General features: G+C 55.9%; 1 protein-coding gene across 3 annotated transcripts in view; it reads left to right on the top strand.

Annotated features, from left to right (window-relative positions):
- The window catches only part of LINGO1 (leucine rich repeat and Ig domain containing 1), a 194988-nt gene that overhangs the window by 65270 nt on the left and 107673 nt on the right, over positions 1–22045 (top strand). For 2 of the 3 annotated variants that reach the window (XR_005216402.1, XM_037833339.1), the window contains exon 3: positions 15479–15520. The exons of the other annotated variant lie outside the window; for it this stretch is intronic. The gene's annotated coding sequence lies outside the window, so the exon portion shown is untranslated. The remainder of the gene's footprint in view (positions 1–15478; positions 15521–22045) is intronic. 3 annotated transcript variants of the gene reach the window in all.

Here is a 22045-nt window from a genome sequence, read left to right as displayed (position 1 = left end):
TGAGAGGCAGAGCAGGTCTCTGCAGGTTAGAGCAGTCAAGAAGGCCCCTTGGAGGAGGTGGTGCCAAGACTGAGGAGGCAAAAAGGAGAGGGGAGCAGCATGGTCACTGAAGGGGGTGGGAGCTGGAATGAGCCCTGTGTGGGCGTGATGGCGAGAAGCCCAGCCAATGGGCTCAGGGCAGCTGGCAGCGATGGGTCTGGGAAGTTGGGCAGTGCCCCTGCTGAAGGGCTTGTTTCTGTCTTGTGGGCAGAAGGAAAGCTGTCCATCGCCGTGGCCACAGTAGGATTTCCACTCAGCTCGCCAGTGCTGCAGCCTGGCGTGGACCAGCATCTCTCCTCCTCCCACCCCCCGCCCACCTGCACACCTCTTCTTCCCTCCCTCCCCTCCTGCTTCACCTGGGGTTGGACGATTTCATCTAGAACTGACAATAGGCTCTGGGTTGTCTATGGTTCCTTTGTGCCTTATCACTCAGCCTATAATCTTTCCCATCCAACAAAGGCTCCTTTCTCTCCCCTGGCATTTGTCAAAAAGATGGGACAGAGCCCCACTGCCCTGTGGGGTGGGGGCTGGCCTGGAGCAGGCCTCTCGCTGCCCATCGATTTGTGTTGCATTTGCCAGCTGCCTGCGCCAGTTTGCCGGACACTGTGGGGCTATGTTTGGCTTTGGATAATGAAATAATGTCCTCACCTAAGAAAGGATGGAGCCTCTGCTAATTAGCTCAGCTGCCTCATTTTAGGACTAAAACTCAGCTGAGTGTCGGACTCTGCAGGGAAGGCCAGTAGGATGGACACTCCACCTTGGGGGGGCGACAGCAGGAGGAGGCGAGGGACCAGGCCAGGCAGGGCCATTGCAGGGGATGCTTTCCTGGGATACCTTCTCCTTGGCCCTATATCCCCCTGGAGGGTCTTCCTGGTTCAGGAGCAGCATGGGTGAGGAAAAGCCTTGTAATCAGATATGTCTGGCTTCTTCCCAGCTCTGCCCCTTGCTAGCCTTGTGCAAGTCCCAGCTGACCTTTCTAGGTTTCCAGTCACATCCTCTGAAGAATGGGCCCATGGTCATACCCACTGGGTGGGAGGGTGGCTGTTTGGCTTGAATGAGATGATGGAGCAGAGTGCTTGATAAACAGAAGGGACTTAGAAAATGTTGGTGGCCTCACGGTTCATTGTGTGGGTCCTGCACTTACCCTGGTATTGTCTCAGGCCTTGTTCTTCTTGGGCTTCTGTGCCCCACTTCCTAGCCATCTGGCCCTAGGAAGGGATGGGATTTTCTCCTCCTGCTTCCCCTGGGGTCTCAGGAGTCAGAGGGACCAGTTGAATGAATGGCTGGATTCAAAGGCTAAAGCTGTTGAAGTGCCCCCTCCTCTGTAGTCCAGGCCCTGGGGCTGGGGTCTTCCCTGGCCCTATGGGAAGGTGCTGAAGATCAGGACAAGTGAACACAGAAGGGGGGCTGAGGTGGAGAGGCCTGAAGCACTGCCTCCTCCTCCAGGAAGTCCTCCAGGAGACAAGTTGGAGGAAGTCCCTCTCCTACTTGACCCCCTTCCTCCAGACTTCTAATGTGCCCCTCCAAGGGCATTTTTACAGGTCTTAACAGTCCTTTCCATCTCTACCAGGCTTTACAGTATTCTGAATTCTCTTGTATACACAACTCATTGACTCCACGAGAGAGATGGATAATCGTCACAGCAGAAGTCCAGTAGTGATGGTGATGATAAGCACAGCAGCGGACCCTTATTGAGGACTGACTACGTGCCAGGGACGGTTCAAAGCACTGTCGGAGTATTAGTGCCTTTCCTTTAGGTAGGCAGGGTTAGAATTATGTCCATTTACAGAGAAGGAAGTTGTGGCTTGAACAAGAAGAGGCCTGCTTGAGGACTTGGAGTGAGTGATGGCAGAGGCGGGGCTCACACCTGGCTCAGGTCTGTTGAGGCTGACAGTCAGGAATGACGAGCCCACCCTGCACCCCACCTAGGACACAGAGAGAAGGTGGACATGCTGGGCCCTTGAGATGCTGGCAGTCAGCAGAAGGCCCCCAGTGCCCACTCCTCCCTGCTCCCTGGGCTGCCTCACCCTTCCCCGCCCCCACTCAGGCGGCACTTCCCGTGGCCTGGCCCAGCCTCCCAGCTTTCTCAGGGGATCTCCACAAGAGCAGGGTCTCGGGTATTGTTGGCCGAGGAACTTCTAGCATTTACCAAGCCCTGGCACATAGGATGCTTGACTAGTACTTGTTTAATGGAGGAAAGGATGTCATTGTGTGGATCAGATGGGCCCATGGACGTTAAGTACTAGGTACTCAACAAATATTGAATGAGAAAAATTCCTTCGGGAGGAATAAAGGAGGTGATGGGTGTCACTCATCTGGCTCATAGGAGGTGCTCAGTGCATGGGAACCACAGTAACAAGTAGCTGACCCTTCCAGAAAGGGTCCGGTGGATGGACCGGAAGCAGGGCCAGGGAGGCAGGGAGAGGCTGGCACCCAAACCCCAAGGATGCGGCGACGGCGGGGAGGAGGCTGGTTGGCAGCCGGGGCCCTGACACCCACTCCTTGTGGAGCTGAGGATGGGAGCGCGCGCGTGTGTGTGCACACGTGTGGGCGGGTGTGTGTGTGTAAAACAAATAACTGGAAAATGAATTTAATTATAAGGCACTTTTAATAGCTATTTATATTTAATCCTGCTAATTCTGTGTCTTGTGTAGCCAAACTGTAATTCTATTCTTCTTACTCATTTGCTAGAGTGGGAGGGAGAGGGGAGGGAGAGACAGCCCCACGGGAAGGCAGCAAGCAGGTGCCTTCCCCCAGCCCCCTGGGGTCCTGGGCCAGCTGCTGACCCCAAGGACATCAAGGAAGTGGTCACTGGCCAGGCTGTCCCAAGGGGGCTCTGGGAAATCCGTCCCGGCTCTGTGTCCAGGGCAGTTAATCTGCTTGTGTTTACTCAGCACTTGGGGTGGGGGGTGAGGGGCAACAGAGAGAGCCCAGCCTCAGAGTCAGGCAGACCCAGGTCCAAAGCCAGGTTAGGCCGTGTGCTTTAACCCAGAGAAGCTCTCTTCTCCACCTGTAAAGTGGATATATGAACTACCCCCTCTGGGGTTTTTAAGAGGTTTAAATGAGGGAGTGGGAGCCTGCCTTGAATGCATGCTCCCAGATGCTCCTTACTCCCCTCTCCAACCCCCAAGCCAGCCCCTTCTCTGAGTTTCAGCCCCTCTGGAGGCTCCCAGCTGGCGCTCAGCTCATTGGTGGAGAGAAGGTGCTCTGTGCAGGTGCTCATTGATCAATAAGTGACCAGGGGCTTATTTCAGGTAGGCTTCTTGGTGATGGCTGGGAGCCTGGGGGTTGGGGTGAGTTGAGGGTGGTCTGGCGGTGGGAACCTGGTGAGGTGCAGCCTCCCTGGGCATCAGTGACGAGGTCTACACGGTAGCTATGGAAGTGGGCAAAGAGGAGATGCTTCTAAGGAGCGGCTGCAGCCCTGGCCACATGGGTGCATGGTCAACGACATCTTTACAGAAACAAGGTCAGGAGTTAGAGAGCCCTGCTCCAGGCCCCCTCTGCTGCAGAGACCCTGCAAGCCACTGGCCTGTGCTGAGCCTGTTTTCCTGTCCGGACCATGAGGCCAGGGTGTGGGGGGATTGAGTGAGAGAATGGGATGGGGGTAAGGTGGGGAGAGCTTCAGAGAGGTGTCAGGCCCAGGCACTGGGGTCACGGCAGGGTGCTGGATGTCACTGGGGCCTGTCTGGGGGATGGCGCAGTGCTTGGTTTTTGGAAGTGCTTCCTGTGACCAGGCTAGAAGCAGGGCCCTCACCAGGGGCCCTGGAGTGGAGGCAGGCAGGTGAGGCTGGGTCTGACCTCCCTCCAGGGCCTCCAGGTGGAAATTGAGGGTGGGAGCCAAAGACCTTGTTGAGCCCGTGGTTCTGCTCGCTGGGCCTGAGTCCACCTCTGGTGGGGTCCACCTCAGGGTCCAGGACCTCCTGGAGGTCTGGGCTGGCTCTGCAGGTAGTCACAGGGCTTGGCCACACCTGGAGGCGGAGGGGCTATGCTAGGGCTGACCCTGAGCCAGTTTCTGGGCTGGGTTTCTTCGGATCTTCTCTCATGGAATCCCTGCAGTGTTGTTGCCAGGTGGGTGTTACTGTCTCCATTTTACAGATGGGGAAAACGAGGCCCAGGCAGGTTAAGAGACAGGATTAGAATCCAGATCCCCTGACTCCACAGACAGTTGTCTTTCCTTGGAGGTAACTGTGGTGGCCTGGGGAGGGGGCGACTGTCCAGACAGTGGGGTCAGTGAGGGAAGTGCAGCCTTGTTAGGAAGAGCTCAGAAAGCCACAGCTGAGGGAGGTTTCCAGTCCTGGTTTCTACACCCCCAGGCACCCAGCAAAGCCCTGCCCTGACAGCTGATGGCAGTGGCCAGAGGCTCATTCTGTTGGAGGGAGGCCTGGGGAGACGGCCTCAGCACCTGTCTGGAGTCTTGTGGAAGGACAGTGCTTGGCTTTGGGCTCTGCTGCACCTGGGTTTGAATCGTGGCTCTGTCCACACTGGCTGTGTGGATTTGTGGCCGTTTGACCCCTGAGCCTCAGTGTATTCACCAACCTCTGGCACGTGGTAACTGCTCGCTGTCACCCAGCTTCCTTCCTCTCCCCGCCCCGCTGCCTCTGCTGGCGTGTGGAGGTGGATAATGACTGAGGTATGATTTCTCTCAGGGATATTTTCACTGTAATAGGAGACTTTACTGCCTCTGAACCCCAGTGGAACGATGTTTCCCTTTAATGGTGACATCTCAGGCGCGGTGGCCGTGGGGGTTGCTGGGAGTGGGGGCTTGTGGGGCTCTGCCTTGAGTGCAGCCTCCTGTTCTCCTCCCCACTTCCCCAAGCTTCCCCTTTCCCTCCCCTGCCGCTTTGTTCACAGGCAGGTCAGCCTCTCGTTAATTTGATTGAGGGATTTGTTCCCAGCTCTGTGCTCACTTGTCAGCTCGGTAAAAGCCTGGCCTGGGAATTGGTGGGCATTCTGATGCAGGCCAGCCGGGCCTCATCTCAGAAGTGAGGGTTTATGGACAAAGAGTAGTTAATGGGCAGGTGCAGGAGGAGGGATTAACCCCTGGGTGGGAGCAGGGGTGTCCCAGCCTTGGGAAGTCTCTGGAGTTCACGAGCAGTCTGATAGTTCTCATCTGGTCATTTGCAGACACCCCAGGACCTCCCTGCAGCCCCTCTCTGGCCATCCCAGCCTTGAACATGTGTCCCTCATCCACCAGCTCCACCAGAAGGACCCCTCAGTCCTGGGTGCCTGCCGTGGCTTGGCAGCGTTGTCAGAGGCAGAGGACGAGAGGGTGTGGCCCTATTCTCGGCCTGTTCAGGGGATGGAGGACTCCACCAGGGATCTGGGATCGGTGTGCTGAAAGGACAGTCCCGGACATGGGGGCGGGAGGTGGCAGGGACCCTCCTTAGAGGACTCAGCAGGGCTTACAGGCAGGGAGGGTGTGGAGAGGTCTGGGGAGGGCCTGGGAGACAGGCTGGTGCCCAGGTTTTGCAGCTGACTCTCTGTGTGACCTTGGATAAGTCCCCACCTTCTCTGGGCCTCAGTTTCCCCATCTGTATGATAAAGGTTCTGATCTGGACCGGCTAGTCTCTGGGCCCCTTTACCACCCTCCATCCCTGATTTGAAGAGAGTTTGGGGAGGGGGCTGCTGAGCCTGGAGGTGGGGTGGGGGTGGTCCCTGGAGCCCGGAATGCTGGGGAGGGGTGGAAGGCAGATGTGTGTGCTGCCATCTGCTGCGGCCGGCACATTCATTAAGCATCTCTAAGATGGATACACCCCCCAGTTCACCTGGCGCATGAGCCCCGGGATTTATTTCTTCCTGAATGGGGCCATCCATCATGCCAGCTTTGCTGCTGGCGGGTGCAGCTAGCTCCCGCCCAAGCCTCCTGGAAGGTAGGGTGTCTTGTTATCCTCCAGGGCAGGGCTCCCCTCCTCCCACCGTGCTTCTGCACCTGACTGCCCTTTATTCCATGGTACATGGGGGACAATTCTGCCCTCCAGGTCTGCTCCAGTCCCTAGCCAGATTGCAGGTTCAGGGAACTCGAAGGGTGCTGGAGCCATCAGGCCTGGCTTCTTGGAGAAAGTGGCAATACTGCTTCTGGACCTTAAAGAGCAGCCAGGCAGGAATTGGGCAGGTGAGGAGGAGAGCAGGTGCTTTCAGCACTGGGGTTGATGGAAGGATGGAGGGTCGTGGGACAGAATCCCTCAATGCCACCTGTGATACTTACAGAGGGAATCCAGGCAGTGTTTGTTGACTGAGGGACCGACCCTGTTCCCAGCTTTTACAATCACCTGTTCTTTCAGGCTCAGGTGCTCTACACCCTTCCCAACTGGCCCAGGAACCATCAGGTGACCCCACACTGGCCTCCACTCCTCTGAGGTCCTTTATGAGCTGGTCTTTGTCTCACTCACCCCATATCCTACATGTTTGTAGTAGGAGCTCAGTAAGGACTTGCTGATTGCCTAGATGGATCAATAAATGAAGGCAGGGAGGGCCACGCCGTCACTCTCAGCACTCACTGCACAAATGCCTCGAACCTCCATCAGCTGTGTCCAATTGGGAGGCCTCCTGACTCTGGCTCCCAGCAGCACCCCCTGGTCAACCCTCACTGCTCCTCTCCCCAGGAATAGGCAAACGAAGCCTCGGAACTTCTCTGCCCCTGTTGTCCCCCACCCACCCCCTGCCTCCATCATGACACATCCTCAACCTCCCTCCTGCACTCCTTGGTCCTCTCCACTGGCTCGTTAAGATGAGAATAACTCCCCATCCTCCCTGAACTTGATGTCTTTGTCTCTGCTTTTATATTGAACTATAAAAGATTCTTCAAGAGGAGAGAAAAGCAAAATCACCCCCTACTCCATGCCCAGAGTAGGTTCCGTCTTTAGAGGGAGTGGGGGAGATGATATGTAGGGGCTGGAGCCCCACCCCAAGCCCTGTTAGATGGGGGCTCTTTGAAGCCTGCCTGCCCCACTATGAAGGGCACAGTGCACTGGCCTGAGGCCAGGAAGCCTAGGCCCTGACCCCCACCCCCCTTCCCTGGGGCTCTGTGCTCCTCTTTGCCCCTCACCTGGCCCCTGGGCTCCCCTCAAGTCCACTCCCACTGCCCCTTGGGAGCCCCGGGCACTTGTGGCCAGTCCAGCCCAGAGCGGGCCCTCGGGGAAGGCCTGCTGGAGAGACACGGACGATGGAAAGAAGGAGAGAAGGAGCCCAGCGAGGAGAAGGGGCTGCTCAAATCCTCCCAGCGAGGTCTCAGTCCCGGCCTGACTATGAGGGCCAGGAGAGGAGGAGGGGGTGGTCTGGGGAGCTCTGCTCCCTCCCCCTGCCCTGCCCCCACAGTGAAGTAGCTCCTCTCTCTGGGCTTCCCCCCACCAGATTCCGTGCTTGGGGCAATGGGCTGGTGTCGTGCCTGCCTGTGCACCGCAAGGGGCCGTCTCCAGCCTCCCGCCGTATCCCCTCTTGTGAGCACTGGTGGAGGCCATGGAAATGCGCTGGCAGTGGGGGCAGACTTCCCCAGTGTCTGGGACTATAAACCATCCCACTAGCCCACACGCAGCCTTTAAGAATTCTTACACATTCAGCTGTGTTCTTCTTACCCGTGGTCTGGGCAGCCACCCTTTGCTCCAATGCTCTGCCCGAGGTGAGACTCTAGGTGTGCTCTTCTCTCCTAAAGAGCTGGTCACCCTTTGGAATTTGGTTGCCCTGGTTGTCTTGTGACCTCAGCTCTCTGATGGGCTGAATAAGTTGAGATTTTGCAGATTATCCAGTTTTATTTCTCATTAAGCTGGGAGTGATGTTCTCCTATGGCGTCTACCTCTAGTGGTTCATGGGTCTAGATATGCCCAGACCTGGGTTTGAGCCTGCCTGCACCATGTGCTAGTGATGTGTCTTGGGGCTAGTCATGGCCCCTCTCTGAGTCTGGGTTTTCCCTGTGTAAAGTGGAAAGCTGATGCCCACCTCAGAGGGCTGCTGGGAGGACAGCTAAGCTGATGATACGCTAGGCACCCAGAAAGCTTGATAATGGTGGCTAGTGATGCTCTTCCTGCCATGCTGCTACCTCCCAGAGGCTGCAGAGAGAGGGGACAGGGTGCTACGTAGGCCATCTCACTCCCCCAAAGATTTAGGATAGAACATTCAGCACTACTCATGTCCATGGCAGCATCTCTGGCACTGCCTGAGCTGGGCTTGGGGGGCTCAGCCCGGATGGTCGGCGCCCCTGGAGCAGCCCCTGTGCCCAGCCTTCCGTCTTCCAGTAACTGGCTGAAGGTCCCACTCATCTGCTTGGATGGGCCTGCAAAGCTCCTGGTAAGAGGGTGATGCCCAGCATGTCTCTTTACTTGGCATTCAAGGTCTGCCCACTGGACATGGTGGGCACCCTCTCTTCCCCTCCATCTGAGCCCCGAATTCCTCTTGGCTTCTCTCCTCTCTGGGTTCAGCTGAGGTCTTGGGGAGCCTTGTGTTGGGATATCCTAGATGAGGCTTCCCAGATCTAGGAAGGCCTTCAGCCCCCAGAGGGGTCAGCGGCTGGGTATGCTGAACTACCTGTGCCTCCAGCCATACTTGATGCCCGCAGATCCTGCAAACCCAGAGGGCCGCAGCAGGGGAGCTGAGGGGGAAGCTACTTGGCTGCAGAACCACAAGGTCAGGCAGGGTCTTTCCGTGTCTCGCTGGTGGTGGTGGGCCCTGGGGAGAGAGGCTGACCACAGCAGAGTCTGAGTGGCCTGTGGCCTGCCCCTCCTGGGTGGCCAGACCCCATTTCCAGGGCAGCTTGTGGGGATACTGGGCCTAGGCTAGGGACCCCAGGATGGGTAGTCAGGGGCTTTCCTGGGGCAAGGGCCCCCAGCCTCTGCTGTGTCTTCAGTGGGGGATTTATTCTGGGCCCTTTTGGCCTGAGGGAGCTGGGATGGGGTAGGTCCTCAGGGCCTAAAGGTAGAAGGATTGAAAACTGGGACTGTGGCCAGGGCAGCTCCAGGGATTTCCCATAACAGCCTTTTAGGCTTGTGTAGAGTGGGTGGGGGTAGGGAGCGGTTCCTTAAAGACTCAGGCTTGCGTGGACTGACCCATGTTCCCAGGAGCTCGGCCAGGCTGGAAGCCATGGAAGGCAAAGAAACAAATTTGGAGGGAGGCGTGTCTGGGACTTTGCCCAGGACATCCCCCCGCCTGCAATGCCTTTCCCAGCCCAGCAAATGTTGCCCTGGAGAAACACATCTGTTGTCTCAGGCCTCCCAGGCCTGGGTTCAGGCTTCTCCCCGGGGCTCCTCTCCCCACCCCTGCCATCAGCCACGTGGTGTGGAAGCCTGACTTCTGATCTTTGAGCTCTTCCAAGGGGGTTGGGAGCGCCGAGCCCCAAAAAATGGGTACAGGTGGACAATGACTGCTTGAGGGCATGAGGGAGGCCTTAGACAGCATGCATTCTGCTTGCATAGCTTTTCTTTTCCTTTTTTTTTTAAATCTTCATTTTATTGAGATATATTCACATACCACACAGTCAAACAAAACAAATCGTACATTCGATTGTTCACAGTACCATTACATAGTTGTACATTCATCACCTAAACCAATCCCTGACACCTTCATTAGCACACACACAAAAATAACAAGAATAATAAGTAAAGTGAAAAAGAGCAATTAAAGTGAAAAAGAACACTGGGTGCCTTTGTGTGTTTGTTTGTTTGTTTCCTTCCTCTGTTTTCTACTCATCCATCCATAAACTAGACAAAGGGGAGTGTGGTCCTTATGGCTTTCCCAATCCCATTGTCACCCCTCATAAGCTACATTTTTATACAATTGTCTTCGAGACTCATGGGTTCTTGGTTGTAGTTTGATAGTTTCAGGTATCTACCACCAGCTACCCCAATTCATTAGAACCTAAAAAAGGTTGTCTATATTCTGCATAAGAGTGCCCACCAGAGTGAACTCTGGGCTCATTTTGGAATCTCTCTGCCACTGAAGCTTATTTCATTTCCTTTCACATCCCCCTTTTGGTCAAGAAGATGTTCTCCATCCCACGATTGCATAGCTTTTCTGAGCCTCAGTTTCCTCATCTCCAACTTGACTCTGTGGGGGCTATGGGTTAGAGATTAGTTGAGGCAGGCCTCAGTCCACGGGTGCTCACCTCCTCAGTCCCTTCCTGAGCCACTACCCCTACTGCCTGGACCCCCACCCCCACCCCATTGTCTAAATCCTTATTTATTCACAGCCTCCAACTCACCCTTCCAGAAAGCTCTCCCTGATGCCTACAGCCCTCACCGATCTGAGTCAAACCTGCCTGATGGTGTTCCCTGGTTGCTTTCTTCTCCTTGGCACCGTCCTGGGCACACGGGGGCTGCTCAGCATGGCCTGTTTGGGCAGGTGGACTGTGACCTGCAGCAGCAGGCCAGTGTGGTCAGTGCTGGGGGGAGCACAGCCGTGCGGGAGCCCAGAGGAGCAGATCCTCCCACTCTGGAACCGATGAGGAGCTGTGCCTAGAGGGGGAGGCTGGGATATGAGGGGTACTTTGGGGCAGAGACCAGGCTGGGAAGGGCCGTAAATGAAGGTATCTTGGAACCTGGCCTCCCTCTGGAGGCAGAGAGCAGGCAGGGGAAGGCCCCAACTGGGAGTGGGGGGCAAGCTCCTGAGAGCAGACCCTCCCCATAATGCCTAGGGTCCTCCACCCACACCCTCTGCCTGGTGGTCTCCTGCTCATCCTTTGCATCTCTGTTCCAATGACCCTTCCTCAGGGAAGCCCTCTCTGACCCCTGCCCATGTGCTCAGCACTCCCTGGGCTTTCCTTTAAAGCCCTCATTCTCATATCCCCCACCCCCACCCCCAAGGGTGGCCGGTGATTGATGGCTGCCTCTGCCACCAGGCTTAAGGCCACCGAGGGCCAGAATGGAGCAGGCTTGGATCTCCCCTGGGTCCGCAGCTCTCAGCTCACTGGCTGGCACAGAGTAGGTGCTCAATAATCGTTGACTGAATACACGAATGCATGCAGGGGCCCAGAGCTCGTGAGTACCGGGCCAGAGCGGCGGCTAGGCTGTGGGGAATAGGGCTGATTCTGCAGACCTCCAGTGAGGTGGGAGCAGCCCCTCAGCTTCCCAGCTCCCTTTGTGTGTCATTAGGCGCCTCTTTAAAGAGCTGTTTGCAGGAACAAAAGCTATCTCTGGCTGCGCCTCAGAGGGCGGGCCAGGCCTCACTCGCTCCCTTAGGAAATGCTTTAAGAACAGGTGGACTGAGCCAACTTGTCACCACCCCAGGCTGGCTGGTTACTCTGGAGAGTGGGGGCGGCCACAGGGTGGGGGCCTTGGGAGGCAGGGCGATTGGTGGATCCGGCCCTAACCTCACCAAAATTATTTTTAAAACCTGCAAGAGAAAGGGGATATTTTTAACCTTTGTTCCATCAAGGCATCCCAAGGGAAAGAGAAAGGGGAAGGAGGTACATGGAGAGTTGGGAGAGGGGCATGAGCAGAGGTGGGGGCTTCAGGGGATGGGGGACGGCCCTGGAGAGCCCTGAGGACAAGCTTTTTGGTCCCCAGTGCTTTTAAATTTTTTAAAAGCTCCAAACTGCAAGAGGGACAGTGGAGTTCATTATATCAAGTTATCTCCTGTTTCAGGCAAAGATCAATCTTCCAAGTCTTACAGCTCTGAGGGGGGAAGGCAAGAGAGAGAAAATGGGAGGCGAAGGAAAAAAAACTCCCTGGACCAATTTCCGCTGGCTAACACGATTACTTGACTCCCTGGCAGCAGCACCAGCTGTTAGCAGGCATCCTGGACCCCCGCCAGTCACGCCTGGCTGCCACTACCCCAAGGCTCCCTCCTGAATGGGACAGGTTGGCAGGTGTGAGAGCCCCGGACCCTCCTGGGGCAGGGGCTGCTGGGTCTGGCATCCCAGGGAGGCCTGCGCAGTGTGGGCCTCAGGCCCCACTTCCCACCAGTGTGTATCCGCTGCCCCAGCTGGCTTGTCTCAGCCCCACTCCCACCTATCTACTTTTGCTCAGAGAGTCCTTCTCTGCTGTGTGTACCCTCTGACTCCTTCCCCCTTCTCCATATGGGAGGTGCTTTGTGTTAGGAATGAGATTACAGGCTTTGGAGCCAGATAGAGCTGGCTCTTCCCATTCATTCATTTGTTCGTTCGTTTGTTCGTTCAACAAATATACTGTACTCACTCTGGAGATATAGAGGTAAACAGATGGACATGGTCCTTCCCTACCTTGATAAGAACAAGGACACAAGTAAATAAGCAAGCAGTTGTTAGGGATAAATACTATGAAAAATGGGAGTGGTTGGGGTGCATGGGGGTATTCTAGCGGGGATGCTCAGGGAAGGCCTCTCTAAGGAGGAGTCCTCTTTGGATGGAAAGGTGGGAAAGTCTGGGGAAAGAGGGTTCCCGGCAGAAGGAACAGCAAGAGCAAGGACCCCGAGGCGGGGTCAGGAAAAGGCCAATGTGGGAGGCGGTGGGTTCTGGGGGAAGGTGAGTCCTTGGCGGCAGTAGGGCTGTGTGGAGGGCCTCGAGAGCATTGAACTTGATTTGCACTTGATTCTCAAGCCGTGGGACCCCTCCCTTATGGATGTGATTTGTTTTGTCATCTTGCTGCTGTGATGGTTTGGGGGCCAGGAAGCTCAGCCAGGCAGGAGGCTGTTGCAAGAGTGACTCAGGTGGGGGCAGAGGAGCTGGAAGAAGTGTTCAGATTCTGGATAGATTTTGGAGGTGGAACTGGCAGGGTTTGCTGATGGCTTGGGTGTAGGAGAGACAGGAAGAGAGGGGTTGGTGCTGGCACAGAGGCGCTTGGCCTGAACAACTGAGTAGGGGAAGACTTGGGAGATGTCACTGTGGGGGTAAAAATTAAGAGTTCTGTTTTGGACATGTCTGTTAGATGTGCAAGTGGAGATGACAAATAGGCCCCTGGATACATGTGGCTGGTGCTTAGGGGAGCGCTGGGGCTGGAGAGGGACCTGGGTGTTGTTGGGGCAAAGCTGGAATTTAAAGCACTGAACTAGGTGAGCTCGGCCAGCCAGGGTGTAGGCAGGAGAAAGAAGAGCTTCCCACCTGCCCCCACCTGCCCCCACCTGCCCCCGTGAGCCTCGGGGCCTCGGATGTTGGGAGGGAGGTTGGGCAAGAGGGGTCCACAAAGGCATTGCGGCAGGAAGACGTGGGGGGACGAGCAAGAGAGGCCAAGTCCTGGGAGCCCGGAGAAAGGTGTTTCCAGAAGGAGGGAGCAGCCGGCCATGCCCTCTGCTGCTGAGAGCTTGGGGACAAGGGAGATGGAGAATGACCATAGGGTTTGGGAAAGCTGAGGCTTCCCCAATGAACTTGATAAGAAACTTTTTGCGGAGTGGTGGGGCTGGGAGCCCGGCTGGAGAGCAGCAAGGGAGAACAGGACAGGAAGTGGAGACAATGAGCAGATATGGCTCCTTTGAGTTCTGCTATAAGGTGGAGCAAAAAAAATGGAAGACTGTGCAAGATCAGAGATGAGATGTTTTCCTTCCCTCCCTTCGTTCTTTCCTTCCTGCCTGCACTTCCTCTTCTCCTTCATGATATTGAGGCAAATTTATATGCTCTTTATTAGCTGTGTGACCTTGGACAAGCAGCGTAAACTCACTGAGCCTCAGTTTCCCCATCTTCAAAATGGAGATGATGACCAGGATGTTTCTGGATCTGATGAATAGCAGGTGCCCAGTAAATGGGAACTGTTGTTAAGTAGGAGCACACATGGGGAAATGGGCGGTTGCATGTTGGTACAGACTCCTTTGGAGGGCAATTTGGCAGTGAGTAATCTAAGTTTAAAATGTGTCTACCCTTTAGGAATGCATCCCCAGAGAAATGCTTGCACATGTGCACACAGAGGGAGGATGTTTTTTCTAGCAATGTTTGAAATAAAAAATTGGAAACACCTACATAGCCATCCTTGGAGGCATGGTTAAATAGATGAGGCTGGCTCCCGCCGTGGAGAGCCTCAGCCTGGCATGGCAGTATGCCAACCAGAGCACACTGGTAAGAGCCTTGACGCTGGAGCTCCACCGCCTGCATCCAGGTCTCAGCTCAGCCACGCCCTAGCTGGGAGCTCTCAGACAGGTCACTAACCTCCATGCGGGGATTTTCTCATCTGCAAAATTGGATTAGCAGCACCCATCTTATGGGGTTGTTATGAAGATTAAACAGGTTAATATGTAAAGTGCTCAACCCTATATTTGGCACATTAGAAAGTGCTCAGTGAGTGCTGGCAGTGATAATTGTTATCTGTGGGGACGGACCTGGAAAGGTCTCCAGATCTATTAAGTGAGGAATGTGATTACAAGTGTGCTCCCTGTTATGGAAACCCCTATGTGTGTCTATATGTACACACAGGTGTATGCAAATGGAAGGTTCATGCCAAAAAGATGGTAGTCATTTCCTCTGCAGAGGTGACCGGGAGTGGGAGTGTTTACTCTATGGACTTTTGTATTTGATGTTCTTAAAAAGAGAACACGTTCATGTATTATTGTATAAAGTAAGAATATACTATGTAAAATGGTAATTTCCATCTCTGCTTCCTCCAGGAAGCCTTCCCTGACTGCACCAACCCATAGCCCACCACTGTCAGATCTCCTATAGTGGTTAGAAGCCACATTTCCTGCTGTGGCTGCTTCAAATCAGCTGTATGTGTGCATGCATGCTGCAGTCTCCCCAGTTAGTTAGCAAACTCCTCGTGGGTGTGGTTTATGTACTTGCAGGCTGGGCACATCTTCTAGACCAGTGGTTCTCAAACCTGGTAGTTTGTTAGAAATGCAGAATCTCGGGCCCCACTCCAGACCTGCTGAATCAGAAATTCTGGGTGTGAGGTCCAGGAAGCTATATAATCACTAGTCCTCCCGCGATTCTAATTCGTGCTCATGTGAGAACCGCTGCACCTACATGTACTGATGGGGAAACCAAGGCACAGTGAAGAGAAAGGACTGGCCCGGGTTCACAAAGCTGAGGCTGGACCCAGGTGAAGGTCTCGACTGTAGATAGAGGAGGGTCTGGGCACTCCCTTCCTGCCAGCTCCTCTGGACTCCTGGGGACCATGGGCCCCATCTGTTGCTAGGAAGGAGGACTGGAGATTCACCTCTGTGTGACCAGGGGCTAGAGAGCTGTCACTCTTGCTGTGGGTCCGTGTGGGGTGGTCTGGTCTCCCTCAGGGCCCATGTGGACCTGGGCCTGCCTTGGGGAGCTTCCTGGACAACCCTATCCCTTTTGTAGCCCCCTTCCCAGCCAGCTGCAGCCCTGGCACTTGGTTTACAGAAAGTGGACTCGATTTTGGAAGTGAGTCCGGCATCCTTGGGCTGCCCGGAAGCTCCAGAGGGCAGGGTCCAGGTCTTCTCCTGCTACATTTCCCCCAGGGCATTGGGGACCCCAGACTGGGCAGAGGCTTGGGTGGAGTTGACTGCAGGACCCGTCCTGTGGGAGAGGAGTCCGCAGGCCCCACGCTCCTCTCCTCTCACTCTGTCCCGTGCTGTCTCCTTGCAGGTGTCTGCCAAGGATCCCCGAGCCTGCTTGTGCCCCCATGAGGTAAGCAGCCCCGGTCTGTGCTGGAGGGGGAGGCAGGGGGTGAAGGGTGTGAGTGAAGTGCAGCTCTTGGCAGCTCCAAGGCCCCTGCACAGGGCTGCTTCTCCTCTACTCTGCTCTCTGTCTGCCTCTTCCTTTTCTCTCTTCCATCCTCTGCAGCCCACCTTTCCCTCCTCCAGCCATGCTCCTGGGGGCGCTGCGGAGTCACTGGGTGAAGAAGGGGGTGAGCAGGTTTGGGGATAAATTTTGGGAGGAAAGACAGGTGGCTCCTTGGTATGACAGGGCCAGGGTTGTGGGTGCTGGGGGAGTCTGGAGGGTGTTGGGTGAGGCCAGGAGTGAGGCTTGGGGGTCCTGGGGACCTCTCATTCAGGAGGGAGCAGAGCCATGGAACACCCAGGTGAGGTAGGCCTGCCTGTGGAGGGCTGGGGGGCTCTGGCCTTGGGGGCCTGTTTGTGCTTTGGGATGAGTTAGCATTTGGGGGACTTGGTTCCTGGGCCCGGTGGACACGCCATGGAGGGGTGGCGGGGGCGGAGCCCAGCTGGTCTCCCAGGACTGACATCCTGTCCTCTGCACTGTGTCCACATCTCCTCCCCCAGCTTTCTGGGTCTCCTCTGACTTCAATTCCCAGGAGGCTACTGAGCGGATGATTCTGGGGAAGGTTTCTGGTTTTCATTTGGTGTCAGGGGGCCCCAGCGTGTCTGCTGAGTCAGTCTCACCTCCATGCACAGGAGGGAGCAGAAGAGGGTGTGAAGTAGGGGAGGTGCCATTTCCTCAAGCCTGGCAGGGGGTGGGAAGCAGTGGGGGGCTTCAGGGGTGGGGCTGCCTGTCCTCCACCCTAGTCTGGGCTAATCGGGCTGCACAGCACAGGGCAGGGGTTCACCGAGATCATGAGTTCAAGTTCTGGCAACACCCCCATCTGTGTGACACCCTGTCTTCCCCCACTCCTGCCCGTTTCATCGCCTGTAAAAGGGGGCTCCCGACAGGGCATGCCCATGGGCATTGTGTGTAAAGAGCCAAGTACAGCTCCTGGCACACAGTTGGTTAAAACGCACCTCAGTTATTTTGCAGCATGGACCCAGTTCCCACGGGCAGAGCCTTGAGGGGGGCCCAGGGCGGGCGGGTTCTGGGAGGGTCTGAAGGACTCTGGGGAACAGAGAAGTGCAGCTCTCGGCAGCGCCAAGGCCCCTGCACAGGCCAGTGCAGGCCGCCTGCCCATCTGGAGAACAATTTAGCCCACCTCATGGGGGAAAGTGCACCCAGTGAACCCAATCCAGGCCGGATGCCTGGAGGACAGGCTAATTGTTATCAATTTGCCATGTTTGATCACTTCTTTTAACTCTCTAGAAAACCCTTTTCATACCTTAATTAGCTCATTAATCTTAACAGAAACAACCCATGAGAGGTAGCAGTTTGTTCCCTTCTTAGAGGTGGGGATGCCAAGGCTGAGAGGGGGGGAAGTACCCTGGTGGCCAAAATGAGCTTTGGCCCAGACCCCGCTCCAGATCCCATTGTCTGCCCATCGCTCCCCACGGCCCTGCACATCTGCCTACACATCGCCTCCCAGTTTGGAGCCTCCTGAGGGGAGGGGCGTGGGTGGAGGCCACCATGTCCCCTTGTCCAGGCCCCCAGGAGCTGGGCTCTGCCCTCGGAAGAACCCACGGCATGGGGGGTGGGAGCTGGAGGCTGTCATCCGTCAGGGGGTCTCTTGTCTGGAGGAGTCGTCCACCGCGGGCCGGTCTCTTGGGCTCCATGGTTCCTGGCAGGGCACGTCCCGCACAAGATCAGATCCCCTCTTCTCCTGGCTGCACACAGACAGCCCCCGCTGCTCAGAGTCTGCCTCCTGGGGGAAGCTACCTGATGACTAATTGCCCTCAGCTGCCCCATTTGGGTCAGTGGGCGAGCACTAGGCCCCACAAGGCCAAGGAAGGTGGGGAGAGGCCGCTGCACGCCAGGGCCCGGAAAGGGGCAGGAAGGCAGGCGGGTGACTCGCAGGGTTCAGCAGCTGAGGTGCTGGGAAGGGTCAGGTTCAAGTCCACGAGGCAGAACGTGGCAGGCAGGAAGGGAGGGCACCTGGATATAGCAGCTGATGCACGTTTGATTATTTATGACTTGCGGGACGCCCCATGAAATCTTCGGAATAGAGAAAACTGTGCAGCTGGATCAGAGCCCGAGCGTGTGTTTATGGGGGTGGGGAGGCCTGGGAGGGAGGCATTATGCAAATCTGGGAGCCTTGGTTACAACCACCACCTCTGTCAGAGGGAGGAGTGAGGAGGGGCAGGTCACCTCGGGGCGCCCAGGCTCTGTCTGCAGCGAGGCCGCATGGGCTGTGGCCACCCTGAACTGGATGCTCTGCCTCGGGCAAAGCTGCATGTGGGCATCAAGGGGGGGACGCCATCTGAGGGGACCAGAAGTGAGAGGGCCTTTCCGGAAGGGGCCTGGGTCCTCCCATGGCAGCCCAGAGGGCTGGGAAAGGGGTCCTGCCTGGACTGGGGGTTTGCTGGGCACTCACCTGCACGCCATCATTGCTGCCAGATTTCACTGGCCTGATTTTGCCTGAGACACTGATCCAAGCTGGGACCGCTCTTAATTGCAAAACAGGGACAGTGGAGGTGGGTGTTGGGCTAGTGCCCCAAACAACATCCTATCCTTGAGGACTTAATTTTCAGCTTTCAAAGGTCAGAGTGTCTTTGCTTTAAACACTGTTCTGTTTCTTTGTATTTTTACCATAATTGACTCAACACAGAAGGGAGACCCCATTGCCCTCTGCCTAGCAGACATCCAGGCCTGGACATTTCTGAGGTTCTGGGGCAGGTGGGTTGGACTCAGCTGTAAAATATAGAGCTAAGAGCTCAAATTCTGAGCCACACTGCCTGGGTTCATATTCCATCTTTGCTTTTTTGTGAGTTGTCTGACTTTGGGCAAGTTTCCTAGTCTCTCTGTGCTTTAGTCTCCTCGCCTGTAAAATGAGGGCAATGAGGCAAGTTGGGAAGATTAGGTGATATGATGCATGAGAAGCCTTTAAACGCAGCCTGGCGCATACTGAGGCTCCATCAGTGGGGCTGTTATTGGCAGGGTTGGCGGCCGGCTTCTCTCCTGGGCAAGCTGGTTAGTAGGGCCAATTTGGGCAGAAGTGAGTGATATTCAGTTCCCTGTGGTTGTGGTGGGAAAAAACTCAGGTTTCTTTTCTGCTGCCTTCCTCTGGGTACCAATTACTGAGGGCTGCCAGGGGCACTGCTGGGCAGGAGGGACCTGGGTGTGATATTGGAGAGAGCTTGTCCCTGCTCCAGTGACAGGTGCTTTGGGGGTGGGCACACAGAGTGAAATCTCTGAGCTGCAGGGAAATAGGGGACACACCGTTGGGTGTGGGGACAAGGAAGAAGAAGAGAAAGGAGGACAGAGAAGGAACTGGCACACGCTATATGCCAGGGACTGTGCTAGGCTCTTTATGTACGCAACATCCTTTATTCCTCATAAAGGGGAGTGTGTTATCTCCATTTTCTATATGAAAAGCTGAGGCCTGTACAGGGTAAATGGGTTGAGCCAAGTCTAGAAAAGATGGAACTGGGATTGGACCCACCTGTGTCCTGTGCCCTGGGGAGAGGGGAAAGCATGGAGGGGGTGCTGTAGGGGTACCCAGGAACTGGTGTGGCATCTGTCAGTACTAGACTCTGGAGGTCCCAGGCAGTGACACGTGTGTGCCTGGGTGTACATACATGCGCGTGGGCATCTGTGTGCTGACACCTCCCTCTTCCCATCCCCCACCTGCCTTTCAGCACGGAGAGCTCTGGGAAGTAGGGCAGTGGGGCGGCTCTATCACCTCCCACAAGATTGGCACCTGGAGGTGGCTTCCCCATTGGAGACTTGTGCCTGGGCCTGGCTTGCTCTCCTGCACGCCTTCCCATGACTCTGCCCAGACCCCACCCACCTGCCTGCCCACCAGAAGGAGGGGTGCCCAGGAGGGGCTGAAGGTGCACCAGGATAATAAAAGTAATTAATGGCTGAGACATTACATGCCAGGCATGGGATAAGTGATTTATGTGGATTTACTGATTGAGTCCCCAATAAGATCATTCCATTATCCGCATTCTGCAACTGAGGAGGTTGAGGCCAGGGAGGTATAGTAACATGGCCCTAGGCAGTGTGGGGGCAGGATTCTGACCAGGCAGCGAAGGGGGGCCTGGTGGGGCCCTCTCTCAGTGGCCAGGCCCCAGGGATGGATTTTCCGGTTTCCAAAATGCCTCAGATATCCTTGGCTAATTTCAGACCTCTAAACAACCCTGGGAAATAGGATCCCAACAGTAATAACAGGCTAACGCTTCTACAGTGCCTGCTATGTGCCAGGCACCGATTTAAGCACTTTACAAATATTTATTTATTTAATCCTCACCACAACCCATGAGGTAAGGGCTGTTTTTACAGAAGAAGAAAACAAAGCACAGAGAAGTTAAGTGACTTGCCCAAAGTGGCACAGCCTGCAAGTGGCAGAATGGGGTGTGAACCCAGGCAGTCTGAATTCAGTAGAAAGGGGAGGGGCTTATGCTTCCATTGCCTTCCAGGTCTTTGGCACAGGCTGTCTCCTAGGTTCCTCCCGAGGGTCTGTGAGGCTGGAGTGTGATGCCCGCCTTGCAGATGAGGAAGCAAGGGCTCAGAGAAGATAAGGCCTGCCGGAGTTTACATATCTGAGAGGGAATGGATGAGGTGGGGTTCCTGTTGGCTTCTGCCTGATCACAAAGCTGGAGCTGCCCCCTTGAGGCCCCTCCCTGGAGGCCGGGAGGAGGGTCAGGAGGGAATTGGCCTAGGCTGCAGAATGCCCTCTCCCAGGGGCAGCCGTGTCTCAGGCTCCATTCAGCAGGGCTCACTCCCAGCCCCCCACAGCCGAGCTGGGCAGGCTCCAAGGGCAGGACTCAGGCAGGCCCCAGTGCAGCCCCCCTGCCCTGAGCTGGTGGCCAAGGGGTGTGGCCATGATGAATGGGGCTCTTGCAGGCGTCTGCCTGAGATGCCTGCACCCAGCCAGACTCTATTACCACCAGGCCGGGCTGGACCTCCAGGCAGATGGTTGGGAAGGAGGCTGGATCTGCAGAAGGAGACACAACCCTGCCTGGGAGTCCTGACGCAAGGGTGTAGACCTGACCCTCTTCTGGGGGTCCCAGTCTTTGGGGAACAGGGTCACATCTCTGCCCTGAGAGTCCCGGCCTGAGGGGGACGCCCAGTTTGAGGGTCACCCTTCTTTCCTCACAGGGGCTGCCACTTAACTTACTGCAAAGCCATTTATCCCATTTAAGACATGGTAAAACTTGCCTTCTCCAGAAGGCCTCTTTGAGTACCCATGTGTCAGTCCTGCCGTTTCCTAGAAGGAATGTGCAGTGGTTTCAGGAGCCAGACTAAGTGTGTTCAAATCCTTCAGTGCCACCTACCAGCTGTGTGACCTCAGGGATGTTACTTCACCTCTCTGAGCTTTGATTGTCTCATCTGTAAGATAGGGATGAAGCGCATTATTTCTCATTGGTGTCTGTGTATCTGGGTCCCTCGCTGAGGACAGGACCCCCGTCCTTCCTTCTGGATGATGGCCTTTGCCCTGGCCCCAAGTCCTTCCTCCTCCTCTCTTTGGGCCCTGCCACATCTTGGCTGGGTCTTGGAGGTCACCTCCTTCCGTACCTCATCCCCTCTCCTGATAAGGACCCAAATGCTCTGGGCCTTTTCAGATGCCCCTTGAGACTGGGTCAGTGCGGGGGTCCCTGGAGGAGGCCGGTGGAGTAAAGTGGATCCTCTGGCAATGGGACAAGAGGAGGGGGCCTCCCCTCTCCTCTCCCACCTCCTGTTCCGGGGGCAGTGAGTGGGAGAGGCCCTCGGTGACTGGGTTTTGTGCCCACTATATATAGCCCCACGCAGACACGCACACCCGGCTATTTCTGTGTTCCTCCTCCTACTGAGGCAGGGGGAGGGGAGAGAAAGTAGTCCATCTAAAAATATAACCCGGGGGAAAATATCACAGCACCCAAGCCCGAGAGATCTGTCTCGTTCTCTCGCCTCCCGCCCCTGCAACCTGACTTACCTTACAGCTGCCTCGGCTCCCTTTAGAACCAGTGGGGGATGTTACCCCCTCTGCCACCCTCCCCTGGTGCCCACTGGGCAGGACCAGGGGCTCCCTGCCCCCATTTCACAGGTGAGGAAACTGAGTGCTGTAGACGGTTTACTTCCGGCTTGCGGAGGCCCAGCCTCTCCCGCCTGCCAGGCCTTGGACTTGAAGTGGGTTCCGAATCGGGCTCTGCCATGTCCCCAGGAGGCCCGGTGCCCTCTCAGCCCCTCCATGAGGCTTTGCTGGCCCTGTGTAGGTAACAAAAAAAAAAAGCTTTTCCCTGGGAGCTTCTTGAGGGCAGGGACATCTTATCAGGTCTGCATGTGGGTGTGTAGTTGGAGTCCCCAGCCCACCAGAATTGTCTTTTTATTTAACTCTTGAATTTAAATGTGCAGAGGAAGAGGGGAGAGGTGAAATCCAGCGCTGACTAAGCACTTGCTAAAGGCCACATG

The sequence above is a fragment of the Choloepus didactylus genome, chromosome 4 (assembly GCF_015220235.1).
Source record: "Choloepus didactylus isolate mChoDid1 chromosome 4, mChoDid1.pri, whole genome shotgun sequence".
NCBI lineage: Eukaryota > Metazoa > Chordata > Mammalia > Pilosa > Megalonychidae > Choloepus > Choloepus didactylus.
Note: the sequence above shows the minus strand (reverse complement) of the source record. Positions and strands in the feature narration are given on the sequence as shown.